Raw genomic sequence first — 25,021 nt, forward strand, 5'->3', positions numbered from 1 at the left:
TCTATGTCTTCCACCCCTGGGAAAGGGCTAGGTGGATGCCCTTGGGAAACCCTGCCAGCAGAGTCTTCAAGCAGCATAAGAGACTGCTGCATGACTTGAGGCTCAGACAGGTTCCCCGATATGCACGGGAGTGATGTGACAGACTGATGGGCGTGGGTTTCAGGCGCCACCTGTGCCCTTTCTGCAGAAGACTGGGTGGGAGATAATGTGAACGTGCTGGATCCACTGTCGGCAACCCAATTGACTAGCGCCTGTATTTGCTCAGGCCTTACCATCCTTAAAACGGCATTAGGCCTGACCAAATATCGCTGTAGATTCTGGCGGCTACTGGGACCTGAGGTAGTAGGTTCAGTAGGACGTGTAGCTGTGGCAGAACGGCTACGTCCTCTCCCTGCACCAGAGGCTTCACCAACACCACCACCACGATCATGACCGCGTCCCTTATTAGATGTTTGCCTCATAGTAAGCGTTCACAAAGCAAAGTAAAAAGTGGTTAAGTCTGTTAAAAAATAATTAACCACCAATAAAAACCCTAATGTAGGGTATTTGACTCTATTATTATTTTTTACTCTATATGACAGCGGTATTTGTGGCCTAAATGTGACAGTCACCTATGCACGTGTAATCACAGGTGTGCAGTATATGAAAAAAAGGTGTTTTTTTCACCACAGTATCCTAAAAGCCTTATTTGTGGCCTAAATGTGACAGTCACCTATGCAAGTGTAATCACAGATGTGCAGTATATCAGAGGGATTTTTCACCACAGTATCCTAAAAGCCATATCTGTTGCCTAAATGTGACAGTCACCTATGCAAGTGTAATCACAGATGTGTAGTATATGTAAAAAGTTTTTTTTTTTAACAACAGTAATCTAATAGCCGTATTTGTGGCCTAAATGTGACAGTCACCTATGCACGTGTAATCCCAGATGTGCAGTATATCAGAGGGATTTTTCACCACAGTATCCTAAAAGCCATATCTGTTGCCTAAATGTGACAGTCACCTATGCAAGTGTAATCACAGATGTGTAGTATATGTAAAAAGTTTTTTTTTTCTAACAACAGTAATCTAATAGCCGTATTTGTGGCCTAAATGTGACAGTCACCTATGCACGTGTAATTCCAGATGTGCAGTATATCAGAGGGTTTTTTCACCACAGTATCCTATAAGCCTTATTTGTGGCCTAAATGTGACAGTCACTTATGCATGTCTAATCCCGGGTGTGCAGTATATCAGAGGCTTTTTTCACCCCAGTAAGCAAAAAGCCATATTTCTGGCCTAAATGTGACAGTCACTTATGCTTGTCTAATCCCAGATGTGCAGTATATTAGAGGGTTTTTTCACTTCAGTAACCAAAAAGCCATATTTGTGGCCTAAATGTGACAGTCACTTATGTATGTCTAATCCCAGATGTGCAGTATATCAGAGTCTTTTTTCACCCCAGTAACCAAAAAAACGTATTTCTGGCCTAAATGTGACAGTCACTTATGCACGTGTAATCCCAGATATGAACTATATTTAGCAGATGTATTTTTTTAACCGCAGTAAGCAAAAAAGCTGTATTTCTGGACTTGCAGACATGCAGATAGCCTGTGCTGGTGCACTATCGTTGCATAAAATGGCTGCCGATCATGTATTGATATTGACTAACTGAAGGAAAAAAAAGTTTGTTTTCAGCAGTAGTTGGCTCAGGGCAGGCTTAAAAAATTGTGCACTGCACCCACAAAACACTTTTGCTGTAGATCGCTCAGTAAAAAAGCAGTTCTTCATAAGATTTCTTCCTGATCTCTCCCTCACAGCAGCTACAGCCTCTCCCTACACTAATCCGAGCAGAGTGACGGGCGGCGCTACGTGACTCCAGCTTAAATAGAGGCTGGGTCACATGCTACAGTTGGCCAACCACAGCCATGCCAATGGCTGTGATGGCCTTTTGGGGCAAGTAGTATGACACTTGTTGATTGGCGGCTGTGCAGCCTTTCAAAAAGCGCCATAAAAAAATCGCCGAACCCGAACCTTTACGTAAATGTTCAGGTCCGGGTGCCAAAAACACTAAAGTTCGGTACGAACACGAACTTTACAGTTCGGGTTCGCTCAACTCTACCTATTTTCACATAGTCAACTAATATGTGATCCTTAAAGGGGTTCCACTTTTTAGTATTGATTGACCTGTCCTGAGTATGGCGTCCCCATTCACTTCTATGGGATGGCTCTGTAGTATTCACTTGAACATACAGAATCGTCCCATAGAAGTGAATGGGAACATCATAATTGTAATTACACCTGCTCACCACTGCAATTGCGGTGGTGAGCAGGTAAACAGAGCAGAGAAGGCGGCACTGCTTTCTCTTCAAACAGCTTTTTTTGGTGGGGGCAGGAGTTGGACCCCTATGATCTGATATTAATCTATAGTAAAAAGCGGACAACCCCTTTAAGAGTTCACTTTTAGTTTTGTTTCAAACATTCAGATGTAGTAGAGTTAACACACATGCTTTATGAGATGTGTTATCTAAACTATATGCATTCATTGATTTTCAATAGCTTTTGTTTCAAGATAACGCAATGACTTAAGAGTTTGTGTGTTAACCCTTCTACATCTGTAAAGGAACCTGCTAGAAAACTTGGTGATGCTATGACTGGCACTGGTATATTACTTCAGTATGTGCCATATGGAGATTGCAGGGCATGCACTACTGCCTCTATTCTGCCCTTTTGTCCACAATAGACTGCTCTCTTTCACTAGCGATGGATCACCATAAAAAAATATGTGAGCACTGCACTCTGACATGTTTCACCATTGTCCTGGCGTCTCAAGGGGTAATGGGCAATGACGTGTTTGGACCCCACTTGTTTCTATTTAAAGCCTTTCATGTGACACACTTGCTATCTGCTCCAATGGGATGATGCAATGCCATCTTTACCTCAGTAACTACTATTGTTGGTGGTCAGCCTATCATCATATTGCCAGTACTTTGACATCTGCCTTTTGTCTTCCAAGTGAGCTGCACATGTCTCTTTACTAATGCCCTGCTTATTATCTATAATTGTGCATGTCTGAGGACGTTGCCTCCCCGCTGATATCTTTTATGCACATGTGATTGGACTTATTCTATTATTCATGTTGATATACTGTGTGGATATAATAAAAGCCTGCAAATAAAATTTTAAATAGATGTATATTAAAAATTGTCCAACATTCTATTCCCTAAACCAGGAATGCTCAACTTGTGGCCCTCCAGCTATTGCAAAACTACAACTCCCAGCATGCTTGGGCAGCCTAAAGCTATAAGGGCATGCTGGGATTAGTAGTTTTGCAACAGCTGCAGGGCCGTTGGTTGAATGGGAATACGTCTTTAAGGGTGCCTTCACATGCAGGAGATTTTGTTGCAGAAAATTTCTGTCTGAAAATCTGTTTCATTCATCTAAATGAGGTTGTTTTTTGTAGCAAGCACGTGGATTTCTGCAGGCCCTATTCAGATGAATAGAATGGATTTTCAGTTGCATAACATCGTCTGCAAAAAAAAAAAATCTGCAATGTGTCAATGTATCCTTAAAGAAAAATCAGATGTGACAAAGTGTCAAACTAAATTCACTATTCAAAAGGAAATTTGTCACCAAAAATGTTGCCTGCCAGTTATGGCTGAGTTCACATCACCGTTTAGCTTTCCATTCTTCTGATCTGTCACAAGAAGAGAAAAAATATAAAAACACGATCCTGTAAAAAAAACTAACGGATCCTGTTGCATGAGTCGGCATCTGTTTGAGCCATTTTTGTCTGAGATACGCATGCAGTCTAAAAAACGAATCTCAGACGGAAATGGTTCAAATGGATGACAATTGATGCAACAGGATTTATTTATGTAAAAAAACAGATCCTATGCAATCCTATGAATAAGGCCCCATGCACACGAACGTATGCCGACCATTCCGTGCAGCAATTTTCAGTCTCCAATGCACGGGCACCATCAATTCTGTTGCCGCAGATGGATCCAGATTCAAACTTGAATTGGCCCGTGATCTGTCTGCACTGTAAAAAAAAAAAATTAACCCTACAGAAGTACTTCTGTGGGGTTATGTGCCTCCGTGGGGTTATGTGCCTCCATTCTGCACCACTACTTCTGGATTGTGGACCCATTCCGCTGTTTGCAGGCTGCAATATAAGCACGGCTGGGCAATGGTCATGTGCATCAGGCCTAACTAAACAGTGATGTGAACTCACCCTAAAATTAAAAAGTAGCATATCTCCTTTTTTTCTAATCTGTTTTTATTTTCTGATTGTATATTTTTTATTTTGTTTCCTGAACATTATTATGGGAGCAGCCATCCTGCCTGAGCTGCATTTATACAGCATTAAGAATTGCTTTATGCCAGCCCCATGGGCCATAGACACAATGGACAGAAGAGGACCATATTGACTTCTATGGGAGAGTTTTCTGGACATGCTCTGTGACCAGTGAAGAGGTCCTTGTACAACGAAAGAATAGATAAGATTTGACAAATAGCTATTGGGAATGGTGGATCCTAGCTTATCTATACACCGAGATTATATAGATACAGGCAGAATTAGAATAAGTTTACTGCAGTAAAGTGATCTATACAGACCAAGAAGTGGTGCCAAGTATTAGATATAGTGGCCAATGGCCAGTACAAAAACTGCAGGTCTTATGGTTTTAGTTTAAATATAAAAAGTGATATGGAAATGTAAAAATACCATCATCAAAAAGATTTAAAAATATGCTAAACACAAAAAAGTAATTGAAGCAGCAGGTCATTTTCTGATGACACATTCCCTTTAATCAAGAGGAGGGAGGGTCCACCTTTAGTATCAATTAAAGGGAACCTGTCAACTTTATGCTGACCACACTGAGGGCAGCATAAATTAGTGACAGAAATGCTGATTTCAGCGATGTGTCACTCATCAGCTAAAAGTAAGTGGTTGCTGAGAACCAGCATCATAATCATTGCAGCTCAGGCCTTGAAAAGAGTCAGGGCCACCTGAGAAGAGTCATGGTTATACATAATCTCCTGCTCTCTCACCCATCTGATGATGATTGGCAGTTCTCTCCTAGAGAGAAAGGGAGAAAACTACAGTCGTGGCCAAAAGTTTTGAGAATTACATAAATATTGGAAATTGGAAAAGTTGCTGCTTATGTTTTTATAATAGCAATTTGCATATACTCCAAAATGTTATGGAGAGTGATCAGATGAATTGCATAGTCCTTCTTTGCCATGAAAATTAACTTAATCCCCAAAAAAACATTCCACTGCATTTCATTGCTGTCATTAAAGGACCTGCTGAGATCATTTCAGTAATCGTCTTGTTAACTCAGGTGAGAATGTTGACGAGCACAAGGCTGGAGATCATTATGTCAGGCTGATTGGGTTAAAATGGCAGACTTGACCTGTTAAAAGGAGCGTGATGCTTGCAATCATTGTTCTTCCATTGTTAACCATGGTGACCTGCAAAGAAACGTGTGCAGCCATCATTGCGTTGCATAAAAATGGCTTTACAGGCAAGGATATTGTGGATACTAAGATTGCACCTCAATCAACAATTTATAGGATCATCAAGAACTTCAAGGAAAGAGGTTCAATTCTTGTTAAGAAGGCTTCAGGGCGTCCAAGAAAGTCCAGCAAGCTCCAGGATCGTCTCCTAAAGAGGTTTCAGCTGCGGGATCGGAGTGCCACCAGTGCAGAGCTTGCTCAGGAATGGCAGCAGGCAGGTGTGAGCGCATCTGCACGCACAGTGAGGCGAAGACTTTTGGAAGATGGCCTGGTGTCAAGAAGGGCAGCAAAGAAGCCACTTCTCTCCAAAAAAAACATCAGGGACAGATTGATCTTCTGCAGAAAATATGGTGAATGGACTGCTGAGGACTGGGGCAAAGTCATATTCTCCGATGAAGCCTTTTTCTGATTGTTTGGGGCATCAGGAAAAAGGCTTGTCCGGAGAAGAAAAGGTGAGCACTACCATCAGTCCTGTGTCATACCAACAGTAAAGCATCCTGAGACCATTCATGTGTGGGGTTGCGTCTCATCCAAGGGAGTGGGCTCACTCACAATTTTGCCCAAAAAAACACAGCCATGAATAAAGAATGGTACCAAAACACCCTCCAACAGCAACTTCTTCCAACAATCCAACAACAGTTTAGTGAAGAACAATGCATTTTCCAGCACGATGGAGCACCGGGCCATAAGGAAAAAGTGATAGCTAAGCTCGGGGACCAAAACGTTGACATTTTGGGTCCATGGCCTGGAAACTCCCCAGATCTTAATCCCATTGAGAACTTGTGGTCAATCCTCAAGAGGCGGGTGGACAAACAAAAACCCACTAATTCTGACAAACTCCAAGAAGTAATTATGAAAGAATGGGTTGCTATTAGTCAGGAATTGGCCCAGAAGTTGATTGAGAGCATGCCCAGTCGAATTGCAGAGGTCCTGAAAAAGAAGGTCCAACAGTGCAAATACTGACTCTTTGCATGAATGTCATGTAATTGTCGATAAAAGCCTTTGAAACGCATGAAGTGCATGTAATTATATTTCACTACATCACAGAAACAACTGAAACAAAGATCTAAAAGCAGTTTAGCAGCAAACTTTGTGAAAACTAATATTTGTGTCATTCTCAAAACTTTTGGCCACGACTGTAGATAGAAGACTGTCAATCATCAGCAGGTGGGCAGGGAGAGCAGGAAGTCATGAATAACCATGACTCTTCTCAGGTAGCCATGACTCTTTTCCAGGCCCAGTCTGCAAGGATTATGATGTTGGTTCTCGGCAACCACTTACTTTTAACTTTTAAATGACAGACCGCTGAAATCAACTCACCTGTTTCTACTTTATGCTGCCGTTAGTATTGGCAGCATAAAGTTGATGACAGGTTCCCTTTAAGTATCTTTAAGTAACACAATGTTTTTGAAATTTGCACAATGTTATTAAGTAAGCCATATAGTATTGCTACTAGTGAACCATATGTTCTATACTAATTACTACTGTATGATATTAATTTAAAATGCTGAACATACTTACAATAAGTATGTCTTCAATCAATGTAAATGACTTGTATATGTATTTTTAAGGACACCGATATTTGAATTAAAGATTTATATTACATAAAGCCATCAAATGCCCTCCAGCGTATTTAGCTGCTGTGCAACAGAGTGGCGATGTATCAGATTATGCTTTTATTTCGCATGGCACTGTTGCAAGAAAACCACACCTAAGTGTAATGCAAATAAGTCTGTAAGGAAGGAATACAATTGTTTCATAAATATAGTTTTAACTGAATTGTGTCAATGGTTCTTATAATACTATGGAGCTCTCTGCCTGAGGAGGTGGTGATGGCGAGTACAATAAAGGAATTCAAGAGGGGCCTGGATGTATTTCTGGAGCGTAATAATATTACAGGCTATAGCTACTAGAGAGGGGTCGTTGATCCAGGGAGTTATCTGATTGCCTGATTGGAGTCGGGAAGGAATTTTTTCCCCTAAAGTGAGGAAAATTGGCTTCTACCTCACAGAGGTTTTTTTTCCTTCCTCTGGATCAACCTGCAGGATAACAGGCTGAACTGGATGGACATTTACATTGGCGAGTCAGGCCCACTGCTTAGATTTTGAAATCTGTGTTTGGTTTTGAGGTTAGAGGTCGGCCATCCTGTGAATTATCAGGCAAGAGAGACGTGGTCAGCGGTCTGAGCGTCTAGGAGAGACGTGGTCAGCGGTCTGAGCGTCTAGGACCTGATAATTCGGACAGGTAACGCGACTCTTCCTCACAGCACCAAGCGCAGATCAAAATCTTTAGCAGAGAATCTATAATTGTTCTGTGAATTAATATTTTGCTATTTGCTTTACACGGTCACTGCATCGCTCAAGTGATTGCGAGGGAGAAGAGGACACATAACTGAAGGAGATCCATCTTCATTGGAGCAGCGTACAAGTCCAGCGGGAAACGGGAAGAAGCGATCCGGGAAAATGGACTTCTTCCAAGCAGCTGCGAGGAGGTACGGCCCCAAGGAGACGATGGATGCTCAAACGGTGAGTATGGACTTCCCCACACTGCAACACTTGAGCAGACACAGCACATTCAATCCCATCCTCCCCACCACATACAAGTCAGCAGAAATGCTGTGGTCCGATTTGTTTGCACAGGCTTGTAGTTATGACAAGCTTTGTGTTAACAAACGGACGGTGTTGAATAAGGCCACTAAACGGCTTCGGATGCTAGCCAAACTCGTTCATACGTTTGAGGCTAGCATCTGTAAGCCAAAGGAAGTGGCGCTGGTGTCTCAGTCAACAGAGACAATTCCTCCGGCTGTTCACTGCCAGTGCTGTGCCAATGATTCCGATCAGGTTTCGGCATTACGGGCACAGCTGGCAGAGAATGTGCAGTCTACTGTTGACCGAGATGCGCAGGTGGCTCGAATACAGTCACAATTAGTGGAAATGCAGAAGCAGAAGGAGGAAATTGAGGCTCAGTTGACTCAGTCTTATACTGAGGTCAAGGCCTTCAAGGAACGCACTGCCTCTACTAGTGTGACGGTAGCCAAATTGAAGGCTCACGTTGCTGTAAGCGCCCAGATAATAACTGGTTTGCAACAGGTCATCACCAAGTTGGTGCCGGCCCTTTCTTTTCCCATAAAGTCATGGTCGGAATATCCCAAAACTTTGCCCTATGCAGGGCAAATAGGGGGGAGAGTAGTCTGTGACAGGCCAAATCACCAGACCAAGCCTGTCCAGACTAACAGAGATTTTTCCCTGACTTTGGGGAAAAGAAACATCGTGAAAAGTGCCTCCCTGAAGATGGAACAATTCAGGGAGCGCGGTTGCAGTGTGGACGGACCTAGGCCACACCGGGCAAACATCAAATGCTTTGCTTGTGGTGGCTTGGGTCATATAGCGAAGCACTGCAAAACACACAGGACAGAAAGCCCAATCAGGTGCTTCAGGTGTGGGAACAAAGGACACATTGCAAGGAATTGCCCTTGTGCAAGTAATTGCAATGTGTCCAGTGATGGGATTCAGGTAGCAAATCGTGCAGCGGGGTCTAGTCAGCTTGGCCATAAAGGGGTAACCTCTTGGCAGCATCATCAGCTGCTGAGGAGCCAGAGTGGCCAAGCTAGGCTAGGCAACATTTGACACCCCTGTACTATTTGTTACACCGTTTGTTCCCTATACATGTCCATGTTGTGTGTTTTTGTTGTCCATTGTAACGTTCTCTTTGATGTTGATGGTGGTCCTTGTCTATGAGTGTGTTCCACCAGGCTGATTTATGTAGTGTTGTAATGTCCCGTCTGCTGTCTTGTTTCATTCTGTGTCCCCTTGGAGCGGAGCAGTGTTATACTGTGGATCGAGAACGTATAGGGTCGCGAGCAGATAATATCACACGGGAAATCCTGCTGGTCGGGAGAAGGCATAAGGACCTTCTTCATGCAGCACACAAAGGATGATGTGATATTATTCTGGGCAACCAGGGTCTCGGATCGATACAGATAACGCTGTTGTGCTCAAGGTTTTCGGTAGGGCTGTGTTGCGCTGGGGACTGGGGCGGACAGACAACATTGGGGTAATGTTGTGCTGCGCACTTAATTCTAGTCCGAGCAGGTAGCACAGCTCTGATAGGGATTGGACGCAGAGTGTTTGGCAGCAGAGTGTGGACTGTGTTCTTGTGTTGTGGGGTCCTGAGGAGCCGGGGCATGCCTATGCCGTTGGTTCTGCGGGCCTCCACAAGATGGGATCACAGGGGGAAGTCAGCCTGGGTACACATGAGTGGACAGGGATGCGGTGCCATCAAGATGGTGCTTTGTCCACAGAACTCCAGTTATCCTAACCTAGTAGGGAGGCCATCCTTATCTGTTGGTGCAGAGGGATGTGTAGCAGAGGACACGCTCCTCTGAAGGTAGGGTGTTCAGACACCAGTGTTGGGATAATGAGGAGTCCTGTGAGACAAAGGGCAGCCCAATACCTTTCTCTACCCATGGGTCAAAGGTATTGGTGCTGGGAATTTTTATACATTTAACTGCACCGTTAGGGGAGAAATTCCCCTGGGAGCGCCTGGTATTTTCTTCTGCCATAGGTTTTATATGGAGCGGAAGAAAAACCCAGGAGAGGCCACGGAAGAGGCCAGCTATTCCCCCTGACGCTCTTGGGAGGCTCCAGAGGATCCCACTGGATTTTGGCAACCAAGCGACCTCTGCCTAGAGGTGTTTTAGAGATGGAGGACTGTGCCACAATCCAGCGGGAGCATTATTTAAGGCTCTGGAGGAAGATTTGGAGACGTTCGGGTGGAAGAGCATATCACTTGTTTCACCCAGTGAAACTTCTTCTGGTTCTGGTGATCGTCATCTACCGTCGGAGGGTCAAGGGACTTATTGACCAAAATACACCAGAACCAGACAGAACTGTACAGAACTATCCGGAGGAGGAGGCTCAGGACATAACCAAACATGGTTCCTGTAGCCAAATATTATTGTATGGACACGTTTTGTTTTCTATGAGGGTTCGGGATGTATACTTGTACTACCCTGAAACCTCATAGCACAGTGTATTTATTGATTTTGTTTGTCGGTCGATGGTGTACCCATAGACACTCTAGGTACAAATGTGTGACAGCCCAAAACTCGCCCAACGCACTGCGGTGAGCTATATTTTGACTGTACACATTTGTATCCTATAGTCGTTTCCCATTGACACAGGGGTCTACGACCTACCTGTGTCTTTGGAGGTAGAGAGGAATGCCAGGTTGCATGAGTCTCTATGGGTACACACATATAATGGAATTTGGTGTTGGGAGGGATGTAACATGTATTTTGTGTGAATGGGGATAAGGTTAGGTCACGATAGGGACAGGATCATTCATTTGCCACCTTGAACCCTGGAACGGTGAAGTTCTTAAGGGAAGGGCTGGATGTGTAGTGTGGCGAAGGTGTTCTCCGCAGTAGAATTTAGGTACTATGACATCACCGCTTAAGAGTCTGACCTGCCTTGTAAAGACCTATTAATCTGTCCACGGGAGAACCGCACCCGTCAAGATGGAAACAGACGTTGGAAAGTTGTGATAGAAGAAAGTTGGGACTGAGACTGTGAGGGTGAACCCGCTCCAGATTCCTTGGAGGCGGGCCATACCGGAAGATCGGCATAACTACCGAGAGACTGTGGGGGTGTGGTCACTCCAAAGTGGGGGTGGCTGACACCAAGAGACGGATAAAAGAAAGGCCAGTTAAAGACTGTAAGGGTGAACCCGCTCCAGAATTGGGGGGGACGAAGATACCTGAAGATCGGCAGAATTACCGAGAGACTGTAGGGGTGTGGTCACTCCAAAGTGGGGGTGGCCGACACTAAAAGACTGTTAAAGAGATTGTGGGTGTGTGGTATCCTAAAGATGTCAAGAAGAAGACTGTGTATCCTGTGGACGGAGTAGTAGGTTACGGTGAAGGGCAGGTCGGAGGAAAATGGATTAGGGATGTCTAAGTACCTAAAGAACAGTGTACACTACAGTTCTTCCTGAACTTCCACCTAGGATGGGGTTGAGGGGGGGGCAAATATATCTCAACCCGTTCCCCCAATATATTGTCGTATTATATAGTCCGACAACAGGGGGATTGTTGAGGAAGGGTTGAGACGTATGCATATATCCATGCATGCCTGCAAACACGTGCGGGCATGTATGGTATATATGTGCATACATTAACCACAGCATCATGGGACGATGTGGGCAGATGTGCCCAGCATCTGCGCACGTCTGCCCATGGTGATCCCCAGGGGCTCATGGTGGCCCCTGTGGGAAATATGTGGTCCCTGGAAGCTGTGCCCCCTTATAATCCCCCTTATATTAGTATATATGTGTCCCCTTATAGTTAGTATATATTTCCTGTATGACCGTGTATATATTGGCCATGTATGGCCAGTGGGGACATATGTATGTCCCCTGTATGTGATGCCCCAGGTATATGAGAGTGTGTGTATATATAGATATGTGTGTATGTATTTGCACACGTCTTTATGTATATACACTTGTGACTGCTGACTGGTGACTTCAAAGGCAATTGATTTGAGGTTTATCAGCCTATTTACTATGCGGCCCCACCTTGTGTTTGTGACATGGCTGGGTGTGTGGTGCTGTGAGCCTCAGGGGGCCAGCCAGTTGTCTGCTGCAATCTGAGTGCATGCATTCCGTCACACGCACACGATGATGTCACATGCCTGAGGAAGGAGGAGGGGGCTGTTTTGGGGCTATAATAACCCAAACCGAACAGAGGCCTCTCTCTTGCAACCAGACTAGATTCAGAGACACATGGGAGAGAGCGGCTCCATGATGACGGTCTGGAAGAGGCCTACTATATCCCCTGACCCCCGACCGCTATATCTCTCACCCCTGGTCCTGTAACCCCTATATTTGTGTCCCTGATGTGCACCTTGGGCCCTGCCTTATAACCCTTGCCCCGGATGTGTACCCTGGGCCCTGATTACTGGACACCCTGACCCCCCAAACCCTTGCCTTATTGTATCCTTGTTTGTACCCCTGATCCCACTGGTCCCCCCCCTCACTGTACACTTGCAGGGTATTTATCCCCTGCATTGCTGTACAATTATCCCCATTGTTAATACCCCAGCTCTCCTGCTGGTATTAACCTCAGCACTCACTGGCAAATAACCCTTGCAGTGCTGAATCTATACCCTCTTGGAACCCCGTAGGGACAGTATAGAGCTAGGCGGGTGGGTTGTTATACCTGTATGTGTGTATTGTATAGTTAGTTTATGGGTGGAATTGGGAACTTGTAGCGTAGTTTGAGTATTGTATATGTGTAGTGCTGTGTATTGTTAGTGTATTGCGTGCTTAGTGTGTTAAATAAATACCGTTATATTTGTACCCTTTGTGTAGCGTGTACTTGTTAGCGGTAGCGAGTTAGTAAGGCGCATGCAGCTAGCATTAGTGATTAGTGTAAGGCATAGCGAAAGTATTGTGTATTTATTATATAAAGGCATAAATAGGCGGAGTCATCACCAGGTGGCTCCTCCTATTTAGGAATATTAATTATCGATATTCGCATAATATTGGTGATAATATTCCCCCCTTACAGACAGATGTATTTTTTCAGCCTTATAAACTATGTTACTATTTTACTAATAGGAATGCATTTTATCATTTAGAAGCTGATTAACGCTTAGCTTTTAAACTTTATACATTTGGTGGTCATCCAATTATTTGTATGTAGTATATACCAAAGAAACTAGAACCTAGACCCAAAAGGGATTCCATCCTACCTGCTGGCGTTTGTTTAACTGGCTGCAGTGGTGATATACTATACATCCCATGTCACTGTTGTAGCCAATCACTGTCCTCAGTGGCATTGTGTTGTATATATGCTAAGACCAGTGTGCTGCAGCAATGATTATGGAACCACTGTGCCAACCAACCAGGTTGACTTTGGGCTAGACCTAATGGCATTATCCTGACAGTCCCCTGGTATTCGCTCTTTAACACCTATACAGGGATCTGGACTTCGCTACAGGGGAGCCACCAAGCTGCTACCTCTTTAAATAGCCTTGGTGTGGTTGGCTGCTTACAAACAGGGATCTGAGACACTGGTGCATGTCACCAAGGAAACAGGCAATATACATAATTAGGAAACAAGCAGAGGTCAGGGCAGGTGGCATAGAATCTGTGTTGTGAACAGGCAGCATGTCAGGAACCAGGAAGCAGACAAATAGAGAATAGCTCTTATACAGGATCTAACTAGCTAGAGAGACATAGCAAAATCTGTAGGCAATAATGAAGAAAACCATCAGCTATATATAGAAGCAGCTGATTAGCAATTGGACACAGCCATGAAGCAGCTCAGAGAGTAGAAGATGATTAGATGTACAAAAGTACAACTAATACAAGCTTTAATTCACACACAGGAAACTGGCACCTATGTGCACAGGATGGTGGCGGGCATGAAGCGCCATTGTAACACACTACAGCTTTTATGTGGAGTATATGGACACTTCTTCATTGCTGGCAAGTAGACAAATGTTAGAAGGGAGGACCAGAGCAGCAACGCTCAAAAGTGGAAGGGGATTAAATGGGTGAGTATATTTTGTTTTATTATTTTAGCATATTTTTTTTGCAAGGCAACTGAGAATATGATAATAGGTAAGCCTTTAAATGGGAATTTGTTACAAAGGCACGTCCCATTAAAATAAGCATGCCAGCCTGGTTCAGGCGTCTCCTTCAGCCCAGAATGGGAATCTACTTATGGCAATATAATCTTCAATATACATTCTCTCAACCATTACCTGCCATCTATTCAAATGAATGACTGGCGTTCTAATACATGCATGGGGCAAGGCCACCAGAGGTGAGGCTACTCTAACATAACAGCTCTCTGTTATGGCACAAAGATGGAAATCCTAAGCAGGAACCCCACCCTAAGACATCCATCTGTCGTTCTACTAAAATTATTTTTTTAGATTTTTGCATAAAAAATTTAATCACCTAGTGAACCTTTGCCTACCGTCTCTGTCCCTTGTAGAGTGCAGGCTTTCATAGGTACGGTCCTCTCTCCATCGGTGGCTCAGTGGTTAGCACTCGGGTCCTAGGTTCAAATCCGACCAAAGACAACATCTGCATGGAGTTTATGGCCCCTTTCACACGAGTGTGACGGATTAGGTCCGGATGCGTTCAGGGTGCGTTCAGTGAAACTCGCACTATTTTGCAAGCAAGTTCAGTCAGTTTTGTCTGCGATTGCATTTAGTTGTTCAGTTTTTTCCGCGCGGGTGCAATGAGTTTTGATGAGTTTTTCACGCACGTGATAAAAAACTGAAGGTTTACAAACAACATCTCTTAGCAACCATCAGTGAAAAACGCATTGCACCCGCACTTGCTTGCGGATGCAATGCGTTTTTCACGCAGCCCCATTCACTTCTAAAGGGCCAGGGCTGAGTGAAAAACGCTGATTATAGAACATGCTGCAATTTTCACGCAATGCAGAACTGATGCGTGAAAAACAACGCTCATGTACACAGACCCATTGAAATGAATGGGTCAGGATTCAGTGCGGGTGCTATGCGTTCACGTCATGCATTGCACACGCACGGAAAACTCGCTCGTGTGAAAGGGACCTATATGTTCTCCCTGTGTTTGCGTGGGTTTCCTCTGGTTTCCTCCCACACTCCAAAGACATACTAATTGGGAGCCCCATTGGGGACAGTTAGATGCCAATGTCTGTAAAGCACTGCGGAATATAGTATCACTATATAAGTGCATAAAATAAATCTGTTCCAGTCTGTCACTCAGTTCATGCTTGCTGAACTATATTCATTTTTGTTATATATTACTTATATTTTTATGCATATAAACCCTTTTCACATGTGCAGCATCCTGGAACTAATCGTGCAAACAGTTACCTATGTAAATGGTGAGCTTAGACTAACAGATCCATAATTCTCTGGAAATTTGTCCCACTGGGGTGAACGGCCATATAAGCTTAGCCTAGATAATAAGATAATACTTATATAGTACAATTACCACTTTGTTTAAGTAATCTACGACCTATTTATTAAAAGATACTTGCTGGGATCCTCATCTCATGATAAACAGCATTGTGACTGAAAGTACTACTGTTTTCATGTTAAAAATAACATATACCCTGCAAAAAGGCACTGTGTACATACTGTGTAATAAAAAAAAAATATATTTTTTACTGTTAGTGCACTTTTTACAGTGTTTGTGATCCAACTATGTTCGTTCATGCATCGTTTTCAATAACAATCACGCTAAAGTTACTATGTGATTTGTTTGCATTATAAAGTATCCATTGAGCATATGTTCATGACTTATGTTTAACCCCTTCCCGACTGCAATCTGTCTATAAACGTGCTATTTGCACATGCCCCGTGCAGATAGCACGTGTATAGACGTCAGGGAGCTCTTTAATCTAAGCGCTGCAAAGTGCTTGGATTAAAGCTTCTGCCCCTGCACTGCTGCTGTCACGGACAGCATTCAGTGCAATAATGCAGGCAAGGGACCAATCAGAGTGGCCCCTTGCCGGCAATCGATCCGATTGGTTAGTCTATGCAGACTAACCAATCGGATCGCGGCAGTGAAAAAATGCCTGTTCCAGGCTCTGATCTGCACTCTGCAGATCAGAGCCTGAAATCAGGTAGTGTCCTCATGCCCCCTGATCTGTGCCCCTTTCCTTTGCTCCTCCAAGCCCCCCCTTGTCCCTGCCTGCCCCTTATGCAGTTCCCCCTGCTCCCATCCATATTCGTGCAGCCTGCCCTGATGTGGTCTGCCCCCTCCCCGCCCCATACATTTCTCCTGCCCCTATTTGTGCTACCTCCCTCAATGCTGGCCGTACTTTCCCCTTTCCCCTCCCCCTTTCCAGCACAGCCCCCTGCTCTTTGCCCCCGATGCGGTCCCCCTGCTGTGTTTGATGGTGGCGGCTCCATTCCTGAGCCGCCGCCATCAGCAGAGAGTGTCAGCTCTATGCTGACACTCTGTTGTAACCCCTAAGATGCCACGGCAGCAGCATCCATGGGGTTAATAGAGGGAGGGGCTCCCTCTCTCAACCATCGGTGCTGCAAAAGCGTCCAGTGTTGCCACCTACAGGACATCTGATAGTATTTTACTTTGTAATGCAAGAGCATTGCAAAGTATAGTACAGCCATCAGTCCCACTGGATCTTCAAGATCCAAGAGGGACTTGATAAAAAAAAAAGTGAAAATAATAAAAGTAAAAATAAATAAATAAATAAAAATGTAAAAAAAAATAAAAAAATTGCCATTTCCTATAAAAAATGAAAAAAAAACTACACATATTAGGTATCACCGCGTCTGTAACAACCGTCTCTATAAATATATCACATGATAGACCCTGTCCCATAAACACCATAAAAAATAAAATAAAAACTGTGTAAAAAAAAGCCATTTTTGTCACCTTACATCACAAAAAGTGCAACACCAAGCGATCAAAAAGGTGTATATCAAACAAAACGGTACCAATAAAACAGTCACTTCATCCTGCAAAAAAATGGGACCCTACATAAGAAAATCGCTCAAAAAATAAAAAATAAACTATAGTTCTTAGAACATTGAGACACTAAAACATATTTTTTTTATTTCAAATATGCTATTGTGTTAAAGTGAAATAAATTTAAAAAAGTGTACATATTAGGTATCGCCGCATCCGTAATAACCTGCTCGATAAAAATATCACATGACCTAACCCCTCAGGTGAACAATGTAAAAAATAAATAAAAAAAGTGCCAAAAGAAAACTTATATCACAAAAAGTGCAACAGCAAGTGATCAAAAAGGCTTATGACCCCCAAAATAGTACCAATAAAACAGTCACCTCATTCCACAAAAAATGATACCCTAGTTAAGACAATGGCCCAAAAAAAAAAAAAAAAGCTATGGCTCTCAGACTATGGAGACAATAAAACATCATTTTTTTGGTTTCAGAAATGCTATTATTGTGTAAAACTTAAATAAATAAGAAAAAGTATACATATTAGGTATTGGCACATCTGTAACAATCTGCTCTATAAAACTGTCACATGACCTAACCCTTCAGATAAACGCTGTAAAAATAAATAAATACTGTTCCAAAAAAGCCAATTTGTAATAATGAATTATCAAAAAATCCCGAACCCAAAAATGGTACCAATAAAAACCTCAACTCTTTCTGCAAAAAACGAACCCCTGCACAAGACGATCGGCAGAAAAATAAAAAACATGTGGCGTTCAGAATATGGACACACAAACATATTTTCTTTTTCAAAAATGCTTTATTATGTAAAACTGAAACAAACAAACAAAGTAGACATATTTGATATCATTGTGTCTGTAACAACCTGCTCTATAAAAATAGCACATGATCTACCCTGTCAGATGAATCTTGTAAAAAAAAATATAAAAAAACTGTGCCAAAATATAATATAGAGTAATTAAAAATCATATGTACCCCAAAATAGTACCAATAAAACTGGCACCTTATCCCCTAGTTTCCAAAATAGTCACTTTTTAGGAGTTTCTACTGTATGGATGCATCAGGGGTACTTTAAATGGGACATGGCATCTAAAACCAGTCCAGCAAAATCTGCCTTCCAAAAACCATACAGCGTTCCTTGCATTTCTGCCGTGCTCCCTTACATCAATTTACGACCACATGTGGGGTGTTTCTGTAAACCGCAGAATCAGGGTAATAAATATTGAGTTTTGTTTGGCTGTTAACCCTCAATCTGTCAAAAAAGGGAAATTTAGAAATGTAATCTCCATTTTCCTTTAATTCTTGTGAAACACCTAAAGGGTTAACAAAGTTTGTAAAATCAGTTTTGAGTAACTTGAGGGGTGTAGTTTCTACAATGGGTTCATTTATGGGGGGGTTTCCACTTTGTAAGCCCCACAAAGTGACTTCAGACCTGAACTGGTCCTTAAAAAGTGGGTTTTGGAAATTTTCTTAAAAATTTTAAGAATTGTTTCTAATCTTCTAAGCCTTCTAACGTCCAAAAAAAAAAAAAAAAAAAAATACATTTCCAAACTGATGCCAACATAAAGTAGACATATGGGAAATGTTAAGTAATAAAGATTTTATTAGGTATGACTTTCTGTTTTAGCAGCAGAGAAATGGACATTTTGAAAATTGTGAATTTTTCAAAAGTTTGGGTAAATTTAAGATTTTTTCATACATAAAGGTGAAACATATTGACTCAAATTTATGACTATCATGAAGTACAATATGTCACGAGAAAATCTCAGAATGGCTTGGATAAATAAAAGTGTTCCAAAGCAATTACCACATAAAGTGACACATGTCAGATTTGTAAATTTTGACCTGGACACTAGGGCATCAATGACCCTTGGTCATGAAAGGGTTAAAAAAATTCTGCCGTAGAAATATGTCTATTACTGTTTACTGGGGTTCATAAAAATTCTATGCCCATTTTACAGAAATAATCAATTCACATGTGCAGAACTGGTTTTAATACCTCAGGAACTCAGATCTGCATCACTTTATTAACCTGCTCAGGACCGCCGTACGCAGGATTGCATCTTTGCGGCGGTCCTGTTTCTCTGGGTGGACGCGCCGATGCGTCCTCTCGCGAGACGGGAGATTTCGGGCAAAGCATCGCGGGCCGGCAAAATTTAAAAGACAAGTTCGTCATCAACCTGCCAGCCAATGATCGTGGCTGGCAGGTTGTTGATTTTCAAAAAAACGAATCAGAAGCCAGCTAACAAATCATATTTAGTAAATATGATGTGTTAAATGGCTGCTGTGCTCCTCTGCCCCTTCTTTTGGTCGGTTGGTTCCAGCAGAGGAGCAGAGGAGCACACATCACTGTGAGTACCCACAAACACCACACTTAGCCCCCAGATCACCTCCCAGCACCCCAATTAACCTCTTGATCACCCCTTCTTGCCCCTGTCAATCACTAGTGAAAAGGAAAAAAGTGATCAGTGTAAACTGTCACTTTTTTTTTCCCACTGGTATTGACTGATAGGTTTTAGTATAGTTTAGGTCCCTTGGTTAGGTAGTTTAGCGATCGGTTAGCGCCCAGCCCACCGCAGTCACTTATTCGCTGATTAGCGTATCGCTAATCAGCATTTGTACTTTTATAGTATCTGTGCAGAGTGCAGATCAAAACTGATCACAGTCAGATCTATAATTGTATTAGTGTCACCTTAGTTCGCCCTCCACCCAAAACGCAGTGTTTGCCCGATCAGGCTTGATCGGTCGCCCACACGTGCGTTCACCCACGCTCGCCCCACCGCAGTGACAAAAAAATATATATTTTTTGATCACTGCACATCCACTTTACACGCGCTGCGGCGATAAAAAAATCAGTTTTGATATTTTTTATCAATCGCAGCGGCCTCCGGTACTTCGCTAGCCTCCCATTTGTAAGACAGGCTTGCTTTTTTTCTTGGGTAGTCTCAGCGAATACCCCTAAATTTAGTTGCCCAAATGTCAAACAGGGGGCATTCTTCTGAAGAGGCCTACAGGCTTCTGACCCAAATTGTATAAGCTCTGTGAAAGAGCCACAGGCTATACCCACAAATTTCGGATCTATGAGGGAAAAGATCAGACCCTGGAGTCGGTCGGTTGCCCTGACTACCTGGGGAGCAGTGGGAAGACAGTCTGGGACTTGGTGTCACCCTTATTTGGCAAGGGGTACCATCTTTATGTGGACAATTTCTACACAAGTGTGGCCCTCTTTAGGCATTTGTTTCTAGAACAGATTAGCGCCTGTGGCACCGCGCGAACTAGTCGCGCGGGCTTCCCCCAACGGCTCGTTACCACCCGTCTTGAAAGGGGGGAGAGGGCTGCCTTGTGTAACGAAGAACTGCTCGCGGTGAAATGGAGAGACAAGCGTGACGTTTACATGCTCTCCTCCATTCACGCAGACACGACAATCCAAATTGAGCGAGCAACCCGTGTCATTGAAAAGCCCCTCTCAGTCCACGACTATAACCTTCACATGGGAGGGGTGGACTTCAATGACCAGATGTTGGCTCCGTATTTAGTGTCCCGCCACACCAGACGCTGGTATAAGAAGGTGTCTGTATATTTAATTCAATTCATTACCCAGGAGGTTCCGTGGCCCCATCCACCAGTGTAGTTAGCCGTCTACACGAGCGACATTTCCCCAGTGTCGTTGCTGGTACCTCAAACCGACCGCCACCCCGAAAAAAATGTTGTGTCTGTAGCAGGAGTGGAATAAGGCATGACACCCGCTATTTCTGTCCTGATTGCCCTGACCACCCTGCCCTATGCTTTGGAGAGTGTTTTCGGAAGTACCACACACAGGTACACCTAGCATAGGGATCACATCTCACCAGGACAGGTACACAGGGCTATTAGGGCCCATTCACATACAGCTGCTGCAAACCTCTCCTTTCACCTGGGATAAAGTGCATAATGTACTTCGCCACATCTTTGGGCAATTTGCGCTTTGCACATTGTCCCATGGGGAAGGAGAGGTTTGTCGTCAAAAACAAAAAACACCAGTAAGCAAAAAAGTTCAGTTTCAAAAGTTTAATAAAGTATATATGTTCTGTTCTAAAGTTATTATAAAGTGAATAAAATTTATTGCGTTGCGGCCTGGTTTTTTCTTTTTTGTTTTGTTTTTTTTACCTTCCAGGTGGACCAACTGATCGACTAGCTGCAGCACTGATGTGCATTCTGACAGAAGCATTGCGCTTCTGTCAGATTACACGCAAGTCGGTGTATGCGGCGCTGCAAGACGAGATTTCTCCTCTGCAGTAAAAGATACGTTTGCCAAGACATATGAGCTGAGGAGGTGGCGGTGTTCATATGCTTTGGCAAACACTTTGTATATAAAAAAAAATCCCGGCAATGATTTATTCATCCACATCCACATGATGTGAATGGAGAAATCTGGTTTGCCAGGGCATACGAGCTATGTGGGTATGGATGTTGGGCGGAGCTCCTATGTCCTGGCAGACACCTTTCCCCTCCTTTTTTTTTTTTTGGGCAGAGATTTTTTTCATCCACATTGATCGATGCGAATAAAGAAATCTGTGCCGTTCATTTTTTTTCTTTCAGCCCAGAGGCTGAACTGAAAAAAAAAATCTCATTACCTGTATGCTCAATATAAGAATAGCAGAAACTCCTAATGCTGGCCATACATGTAATGATTGCGGAGACCCTCAAATGCCAGGGCAGTACAAACACCCCACAAATGTCCCCATTTTGGAAAGAAGACACCCCAAGGTATTCGCTGAGGGGCATATTGAGTCCATGAAAGATTGAAATTTTTGTCCCAAGTTAGCGGAAAGTGAGACTTTGTGAGAAAAAAAAAATCAATTTCCGCAAACTTATGCCCCAAATTTTTTTTTCTATGAACTCGCCAGGCCCCTCATTGAATACCTTGGGGTGTCTTCTTTCCAAAGAGGGGTCACATGTGGGGTATTTATACTGCCCTGGCTTTTTAGGAGCCCTAAAGCGTGAGAAGAAGTCTGGGATCCAAATGTCTAAAAATGCCCTCCTAAAAGGAATTTGGGCACCTTTGCGCATCTAGGCTGCAAAAAAGTGTCACACATGTGGTATCGCCGTACTCAGGAGAAGTTGGGGAATGTGTTTTGAGGTGTCATTTTACATATACCCCTGCTGGGTGAGATAAATATCGTGGTCAAATGCCAACTTTGTATTAAAAAATGGGAAAAGTTGTCTTTTGCCAAGATATTTCTCTCACCCAGCATGGGTATATGTAAAATGACACCCCAAAACACATTCCCCAACTTCTCCTGAGTACGGCGATACCAGATGTGTGACACTTTATTGCAGCCTAGGTGGGCAAAGGGGCACACATTCCAAAGAGCACCTTTCGGATTTCGCAGGCCATTTTTTACACATTTTGATTGCAAACTACTTCTCACACATATGGCCCCCTAAATTGCCAGGGCAGTATAACTATGCCACAAGTGACCCCATTTTGGAAAGAAGACACCCTAAGGTATTCCGTGAGGGGCATGGCGAGTTCCTAGAATTTTTTATTTTTTGTCACAAGTTAGTGGAATATGAGACTTTGTAAGGAAAAAAAAAAAATCATCATTTTCCGCTAACTTGTGACAAAAAATAAAAAATTCTAGGAACTCGCCATGCCCCTCACGGAATACCTTGGGGTGTCTTCTTTCCAAAATGGGGTCACTTGTGGCGTAGTTATACTGCCCTGGCAATTTAGGGGCCCAAATGTGTGAGAAGTACTTTGCAATCAAAATGTGTAAAAAATGGCCTGCGAAATCCGAAAGGTGCACTTTGGAATATGTGCCCCTTTGCCCACCTTGGCTGCAAAAAAGTGTCACACATCTGGTATCGCCGTACTCAGGAGAAGTTGGGGAATGTGTTTTGGGGTGTCATTTTACATATACTTATGCTGGGTGAGATAAATATCTTGATCAAATGCCAACTTTGTATAAAAAAAATTGGAAAAGTTGTCTTTTGCCAAGATATTTCTCTCACCCAGGATGGGTATATGTAAAATGACACCCCAAAACACATTCCCCAACTTCTCCTGAGTACGGCGATACCAGATGTGTGACACTTTTTTGCAGCCTAGGTGGGCAAATGGACCCACATTCCAAAGTGCACCTTTCGGATTTCACCGGTCAATTTTTACAGATTTTGATTGCAAACTGCCAGGGCAGTATAACTACGCCACAAGTGACCCCATTTTGGAAAGAAGACACCCCAAGGTATTTTGTGAGGGGCATAGTGAGTTCATGGAAGTTTTTATTTTTTGTCACAAGTTAGTGGAATATGAGACTTTGTAAGAAAAAAAAAAAGAAAAAAGAAAAAAATCATCATTTTCCGCTAACTTGTGACAAAAAATAAAAAGTTCTATGAACTCACTATGCCCATCAGTGAATACCTTAGGGTGTCTACTTTCCGAAATGGGGTAATTTGTGGGGGTTTTCTACTGTCTGGGCATTGTAGAACCTCAGGAATCATGACAGGTGCTCAGAAAGTCAGAGCTGTTTCAAAAAGAGGAAATTCACATTTTTGTACCATAGTTTGCTATAACTTTTACCCAAACCATTTTTTTTTTTTTGCCCAAACATTTTTTTTTATCAAAGACATGTAGAACAATAAATGTAGCGAAAAATTTATATATGGATGTCGTTTTTTTTGCTAAATTTTACAGCTGAAAGTGAAAAATGTCATTTTTTTTGCAAAAAAATCGTTAAATTTTGATTAATAACAAAAAAGTTAAAATGTCAGCAGCAATGAAATACCACCAAATGAAAGGTCTATTAGTGAGAAGAAAAGGAGGTAAAATTCATTTGGGTGATAAGTTGCATGACCGAGCAATAAATGGTGAAAATAGTGTAGTGCAGAAGTGTAAAAAGTGGCCTGGTCATTAAGGGGGTTTCAGCTAGCGGGGTTGAAGTGGTTAAAGTGAAATTAATATTTTAACCTTCACTGGATCTTGAAGAACCTATCGTTTATTATGAAAATAGTGATGGGAAATAGAGATGTCACTATTATATTCTGTACCTCATTTCAATGCATTGAGGTCAGCAGTAATTGAGGCCGACACACAACACACCCATGTCTGACTCATTTTACCCCTATATTATAATGGATTATAAGCATCAGTTAAATATAACATTAGGGTACATTATTTTATGTAGTTGTGTGTAAGTGTGCTGTTTGAGTTGCCTTTTATTCAGTGGCGGATCCAGAGCCTGGTCTCGGGAGGGGCACTTTCAGATTATTTTCTGTCCGCCGCCACAAAACAATGGTGCTTATAGAACAGACTCCACAGTGTAGGCTATATGTGTATAACAAACATATTTCACATGAAAACTTACAGTTACTTGGCTTGGCCCTTGGGGATCTCGGACGCTACTTCCACACTTTGGCCGGGGGCTCGGCGGAGCTGATGTTGTGTTTTATCCTAATGAGAAAGATTTCATAATAAGGATTTGGAGAAGGGGCAGAGGGATAGCAGAGCAGGGAGAGGCCGATGCTGCTACTAGGGGGTCATACCATGGGGGAGTAATAAAGCCCACCATAATGCCCCCCCCAGTAGTAATAATTCTCCTTATAATGTGACAGTGCAAAAAATACCCCCTTGTAATGCCCCCAGTTGAGCTGTGTCCCCATAGTGCCCCCATAATGTGCCAGTATAAAATACCCCTATATAGTGCCCCTAGTAAATGACCCCATAGTGCTCCACACCCTCCTTCCTCCTAGTGCCCCCCATAATGTACCAGTATAAAATGCTCTAGTAGATGCCCTCAGTGTCCCCCATAATTTGCAAGTATAAAATACCCCTTCTTAGTGCCCCCCGTAGATGACCCCATAGTACTCCTCTCCCCCCTTCCCCATAGTACCCACCATAATGCGTCCCAGTATAAAATTGTACTGTACAGAGAGCCCATATAAAATACCCCTTCTTTGTGGCCTCAGTAGATGCCCCTATAGTGCCCCCAATCATGTGCCAGTATTAACAGCCCCCCCCTGTGCCAGTAATAATAGCCCCCTATGCCAGTAATAACAGCCCCCAGTAATAAGAGCAC

This window comes from Bufo gargarizans, chromosome 5, assembly GCF_014858855.1.
Source record: "Bufo gargarizans isolate SCDJY-AF-19 chromosome 5, ASM1485885v1, whole genome shotgun sequence".
NCBI lineage: Eukaryota > Metazoa > Chordata > Amphibia > Anura > Bufonidae > Bufo > Bufo gargarizans.